Consider the following 6,968-nt stretch of genomic DNA (forward strand, 5'->3'; position numbering starts at 1 on the left):
ACTTCAAACATCTCCCTCAAACATTCTCATGAACTCATTGTCTTCTTATTCTACAGCATTTCTCAGGGAAATGACTAGTACATGTTTGTTTTTCATGGGGTGAATACAACTTAATTTGTTCTCAACCTTTCTCTTCTAAGCCTCAAGATCTGCTCCTAGAAGTTAGTGACCAGATCTACATGCTTACCTCTAGACCACTAGTTCTTGAGATTTTGAGTTCTGAACCCTGTTAAGAATCTGTTGATAACTGTGTACCCACTCAGCAGAGGAAATATATATTTGAAAATTATACATTTTTAAAATTTATATATATATTTCTATACAAAGATATGTAAATAGGTACATGCATATGTACATGCATGTATACATGTAAATGTGCATGCCATTTTAAGGAGTTTATAGATCGACTAAAGTCCATGCATCCTAGGTTAAAGATGATCACCTAGTCTAGAATTATCACCATTTTATAGACCTTATCTCATTTAGATTTCGGCTATCACAGTTAGATTTTGCAGATTTGAGAATGGCTGTTACTAACACTGACTCACATAGGCTAGTGTCTTCACTTCTTTGACCTTTTTGATCATTTCTTTGAGTTATTTTGACCCTTCTTCATGCACAGAACATTTTAGCTGTGGATATGCAATTATTTTAGAGAGTAGAATATTGGTTTCTGCCTCATTTTCAATCCTTTTGTCCAATGAATACGTTGCCTTTAAGGGATAGTGGGCAGTGATGGCACGTTCCATGTTCTAGACACTGACGGAAACTTTGGAATCCATCGCTTTCCGTGATAATTGGTCTTACAGTCTCCTGAATTCTCTTACACTTGCCCATAAGGAATTTCATCTGCCAGTTTTCTGCTCCCATATGTAGTCTTGTGAAATTTTCACAGTTTCCTCTGCATAAATGGCATAATATTTCATTATTAAAAAGAAGTTAGCATCATGGGCAAACCTGAGGACTTTATTGTAAACAGTCTCTTGTTACATCTTAGCATCCATTTGTGAGTTGGAACTATTTAAAAAATATTTATCCTTGCTCCTTTCTCTCTCGCTCGCTCTCTTTTTTTTTGGAGCCAGTGTCAGTTCTCTTTGAAGATAAAATAGTTAATTAAATTCCACGTTAGGTCCCAAATAACATACGGCAAAATATTAACAGTGGACATCTCTGGTTAGCTGGGTTATAGATGATTTTAATTTTATTCATTTAGGTTCTCTGTATTTTCCATATTTTCTACAAAGAATATATATTGCTTTTGTAATAAGAACTGTTATTAAATATGCATAGTTTTTCATGGAATCTTATCCCAGTCTTACTAAGTATTTAAATAGAGGACATCCATTGTATTTTCTTTCCCACATACTTCCTTAAAAGTATGAGAGTATAATCTCCCTTTCAGAAGATACTTTCCCTTTCTTACTGTAGATTATCTTGTTCTTAAATGCACAGGGAATCATATCCTTTCATCCTTATTCATGAATGCCTGTCACATTAGCTCTATGTATGGCGGCCCTCTATTAAATTGATCTGTCTACACAAATTTCAATGGATCCAAAATTTCACCCTTGAGTTTCTTCTAAACTCTTGGGTAGAGCACATTTATTTCCAGTGATTACTCAAGTTTGGGATAGAAAATTGTGACAAAATGCATTATTGATTCAGCCAAGAACATCTAGTTTATTTATTGCTATTTGATTTTGTATCTGTGACCGATACGCTTCAAAAGTTAATTTAAGAGCAGGAATGTCACTAATGCCTTCCTTTATAAACTGATTCATTCTGTTATCTCCTTTTCAGGCTGGCATGGTCTTTTTATATTGTGATCATCAATCAATTGGTCTCATTGATTCTCTTGCTGTCTTTCTGCCTCCCATGTTTCCAACAAAGATTTCAATACTGGGGTTGATTCCCCAGAAATATCCCCCAATTCTCTTTTAGCTTTAATTTTTTTTGTTTGCATCTTTTCTCCTATGTATGACACCTCTTGTATTTTTCTTCTTGGGCACTTTTTTTTTTTAATATGATGTCTTTTGAAATATTATCTTTTCTCTTAAACCTCGTTTAGCTTGCAGGCTGCATAGAAATAGGCTGTGGGTTGGACTTGGCCTGTAGGCTGTAATCTGCCAACCTCTGATCTAGATATTTAAGTATGGCATTCCTACCCACCGTGATTCTATTTTATTTCCTTTTCCCATAAAGTTCTGCAACTTGCTTTAAGATGTCCTAAAATACGAAGCTACGTCCCCTCCTGTGTGCCTACACCGTATCCTTCCCATACAGAGTTTTCGTTTGGCAGCAAGAGGCTATCTGGCTCCTTACGTGCTAATTATATCATAGTTATAACATTTGTTGCCAAGTACTCCCATCTGGCCATTTGGTCTGGTAAGTCTTTAATGTTTGTTTGAAGCAGTTTTGCATACTGGATTGGTCTTTCGCCACTTCTCCCATTCATTAGTTCTTAGTTAGGGTCTCTGTATTTTATTCCTTTTATTTTTCTCAGATGCATTCTCCTCTTCCTCCCTGATTGCTCCCTAACTCAAATATTACATTTTCATCCATTTTCCTCCACATTTCTTAGTTTTAAACTTTCTGAAACTTGAAAAATATCCATAACTATTTGACCTCAGACACTTGCCTACCTTTTTCTATAGAGGCTCTATTTACCCAGCAGATATCCTGGTTCTTGGTGAATTTATACATCTCTTCCTATACCATTCACTTGTCTATATTTTCAGACTCTGGAAGTCTGCTTACCTTTGCATTTCTTCATAGAATTGACATACTTCAGGAGATTGAACTGAAGCTACTTGCCTTAGAACTTAAATTAAACCCAGGCATGATTCAAACTCCATTCCCATGAATGTTAAACATTTATCCTCCCCCACATTAGCGGCCTGTTTTACAAAGGTGTTATGACAGCAGTTCAGTACATGGATCGTGGCCAACACTATCTATTACTCATGAACCTAGCCCCTCTCTGTTCAGCATCATCTTGGAGAAGTTTAGTCAGAGCAGGATGACTTTGGAAATCTCTTAAGAGTTTGATTCCAGATAAAAATCAATTTCTTTTCTCACTAATTAGATATTTTTATTTGGTGTGATGAAAAAAGCATAGAAATGAGTTCGGGAGATCTGAATTTTGCTTCTAGTTATACAAACCTTAATTAAGTGAGTTGATCCAGTCAGTCTGGACCTAAGTTTCTGCAACCGAAAAACAGACTTTGATGTAGGTGGCCTTCAAGACTCTATCTTCAACATTCTGAGGCTCTGTAGTGGACTGCACATTAGGAAGGATGATGTACCCAAGTGGTAGGATGACTGGCACATGGAGATGTGCTTTCCAGGGCTGTGACACTTTCAGGTGAAATGAAGTCTTACGTTTTAATTGCCTAACTCTTTAGAGCATGTTTTTTTTTTTTTTCATTGATGATGGAAATGACCATGTCAGGACCTCAAAGAACTTTGAAAAACATGGGCTTGACTCTGTACATGAAGAATCTAAGGCTCAGAAAGGCAGACTCTTCCTAAATGAGAAGATAAGTGCCACGTCCCAGAATTAATTGTAAAGTTTAACATACAGGAGTTTCAGTTTGAAAAAAGCATTATTGCTCCTGAATATTATTTCTAATGATGGTTTCATGATATTCAGTGTGTGTTGTCTCAGGACCAAAGTTCAAACTAGTTTTGACTTCTTTTTCCCAAAGTCACTTTTCAAAAGAGTTAACAACTATTCAGGACAAAAGATATCTTTTTCTTCTGGGTTTTCAGACCAAAGTGGTTTTTTTTTCTTTTTTAAAAAATAATAAAGTAAGGTGTTAATGTAGGAGAAATAATATAACAGTTAAGCAAGACCCCATTAAGATTTTGGATTTGGTATCTCCAGAGGTAGAAATGAGATGATTGAGTTAAGAAATATGATTTAAATGGTTTATTAATATATGAAATAAACAATGAAAATGGAGAATATGAAGTATTTTCCTCATATGTCTCATATGCTGGACATGTTTTGCTGGTAGAGGTCAGGATCTGCCCCATGTAACAAGCTGCTGGCCTCCAGTGGCGCTGTTGAAAAGGCACAGTGGAGGGGTGCCTGGGTGGCTCAGTCGGTTAAGCATTTGACTTTGGTTCAGGTCATGATCTCATAGTTTGTGAGTTCGAGCCCGGGCATCGGGCTCTGCGCTGACAGCTCAGAGCCTGGAGCCTGCTTTGGTTTCTGTGTCTCCCTCTCTCTCTCTCTGCCCCTCCCTTGCTTGTGCTCTGTCTCTCTCTCTTTAAAATGAATAAACATTAAAAAAAATTTTTTTTAATAAAATGCACAGTGGAACTTGATTTAGTTTTGGCTTCTTTGTCTATGATGACTTTTATTGTTTTTTGATGGCCTTGCCTTTAGTTTTCTGACTGGCTGGTTTTGCTCTGAGTTTGGCTTTGGCCCCTTTTTTTGGTTATCTGGTGCCCATGGCCCAGGCCCACGTGCGGGAGACTTCTGGTGCAGAGGACACTTTTTGCACCAGACCAATCTGAGAGTGTTCTGACCTTATGAATTTGACTTCGGACAAAGCAAACAGGCCATGGCGCAGAGGGTTTAGCTGACATGGTGATGACTAGATTCAAAAGTCAAGTGGAAAGATGTAGCCTTTTGAATGTAAACTGGCCTGGCTTATGTGTTGGTGCAATTGGTAGGTCTGTCAGGCAAAAAAGCCCACGGTAAGGCACACTTTAAGTGACAGGCAGAGGGCATGAAAGAACTCACTTAAAAATAATTGTCTTTTAAAAAAAAAAGACAAATACTGGAGGAGCTTGGGGTAAAACGGGGTGGTTATTGTTTAATCGGTACAGAGTTTCAGTTTTGCAAGATGAAAGAGTGAAAGAGTTCTGGAGATGGACATGACGATGGTCACAGAATAATGTCCCTGTACTCAACGCCCCTGAACCATACCCTTAAAAATAGTTAAGAAGGTAAGTGTCGTTATACACATTTTACCATAATTGAAAAACATTTAAAAATAATTGTTTGCATTTGCCTTATGTGCAGCGTGTAGCTGTTTTGTGCTGCCATCAAAACCCACTGTATCAGTTGTTTTGCCTGTGAATTTACTGACTTAGCCTCCTAGGAATTCGTCTCCTGATGGTTGAAATTATTAGGCGAGGAAAAGGTCCGGATGGTCACTGGGAGGGCTTCCAGTATGCCGTGGACATTTCAACCCCAAGCTTGACTTCAGCATTTCCCCAACCATAGAGAGAGTTAATCACTAAAGGACCTACTAATTCCACACTTGTAATGTCTGGAGCCTGGCTTTCTTTCTTTTTTTTAATTTGAAAAATTAGAATACCTAGGAGAGCTGGTGGTAAGTTCGTATTTCATTTAGCTTCGCTCAGAATGTTTTCCAACTTGAACATTTCTTAAATATAAGACTCATAGGAAACCTTTTGCCAAGCTACGTCTGTTTTCTAGTAATATCTAGTATACTGAGCTTATTTAAAAGCACGGAACAGATATCCCAAATCAACTGTGTTTTCCTAAAATTCAGGAATTTCTGGGCATTTCTGCATGGCCCCAGGGCTGAACATAGATCTGGTTACAGGAAGGACCCAGGAAAGAACTTATCTCCAAGGAAAAATCAGAGGCTCACATGTTTTAGTCCAGGACATTGGGGTTCAAGGAGGCGGACACATTTCTTCTTCTTCCATCTAAGTTATAAGCCAAATGAGATAATGGGATAAAGAGATGAAGGAAAAAAGGCCAGTTTTCTTATGATACTGGAGAGCATGGTGTAGGCCTGTGGAGAGCACACCAGATAACATGTCCTGCCCGGGGAAGGGGCTGAGTGGTTTGTGCCTAGTGCTCACTCCCAAATTTGCCAATAAAATAAAGCAATTCCCCCTTAGAGAAGAGTGAGTGAGGAGTATAGTGTCCTCTCTCTGTTGTTCCTTCATGCGGGAGATGAAGCCAAGGTCAGGAGCCTTCCCTTCCCCATCCCTCTTCCCACTACAGCACAGCTAAGTCATCTCTGTATTCAGAGCTATGTTTCTGAGTCAGGCACAATGCCTGCCACACAGGCTCTCCTCTGGTCCAGCTCCCAGGAAAGAGGCTGCATTAAGAGTGATCAAAAGGGGCACCTGGGTGGCTCAGTCAGTTAAGCATCTGACTTTGGCTCATGTCATGATCTCACACTTCGTGGGTTTGAGCCTTGTGTCGGGCTCTGTGCTGACAGCTTGGAGCCTGAAGCCTCCTTGGGATCCTGTGTCTCCCTTTCTCTCTGCCTCTCCCCCGCTCTCTCTCTCTCTCAAAAATAAAGAATAAACATTAAAAAATTAAATAAATACATAAACAGTGATAAAATGTCACTGATAGAAACGTTTCCGTGAAAATAAATGATCAAAAATCAACATGTAATTAGCAAATAAACTTAAAATAAATAAATAAACAAACAAACATTAAAAAAAAAAAGAGTGACCGAAAGCTTTAAAAAAAATCTTGCTTATTGAGAGCATAGGCCCCAGCAACGCTGGCTTAGGCAGGGCCTGGGGACAGCGACCCACACGGAAGCAATGCCCTGACCTTCGGACACAGTCGCCTTTGCGGGCATGTTGGCAGGCATCAGTAGCCGCAGTGATAGCCCAGAAATAATAAAAACAATAATCATGATATAAGCCAATGCTAATAAGCATCTGTCGTGTGCCAGGGATTTCATTAAATAATCCACAGGCATTATATTATCATTTAAAATTTTCTTATTATGAAGATTTACACACTGAAAATCAGAATATGAATAGGGACTATCCATAACCCTCTCTTCCACATTTAATAATTATTCATATCTTTCTGTCTCTGTGTCTTTTTTGGGGGGGGTAAATACTTAAACTAAGTTACAAATATCGTGACGTTATACTCCTATTTTAACATATGCTTCTAAAAATAAGGAATAATAATAATAATAAAAATAATAATATTTTTTACATAACCG

Source organism: Crocuta crocuta, unplaced genomic scaffold (assembly GCF_008692635.1).
Source record: "Crocuta crocuta isolate KB4526 unplaced genomic scaffold, BGI_CrCroc_1.0 scaffold11, whole genome shotgun sequence".
In the NCBI taxonomy this organism is placed as follows: Eukaryota; Metazoa; Chordata; class Mammalia; order Carnivora; family Hyaenidae; genus Crocuta; species Crocuta crocuta.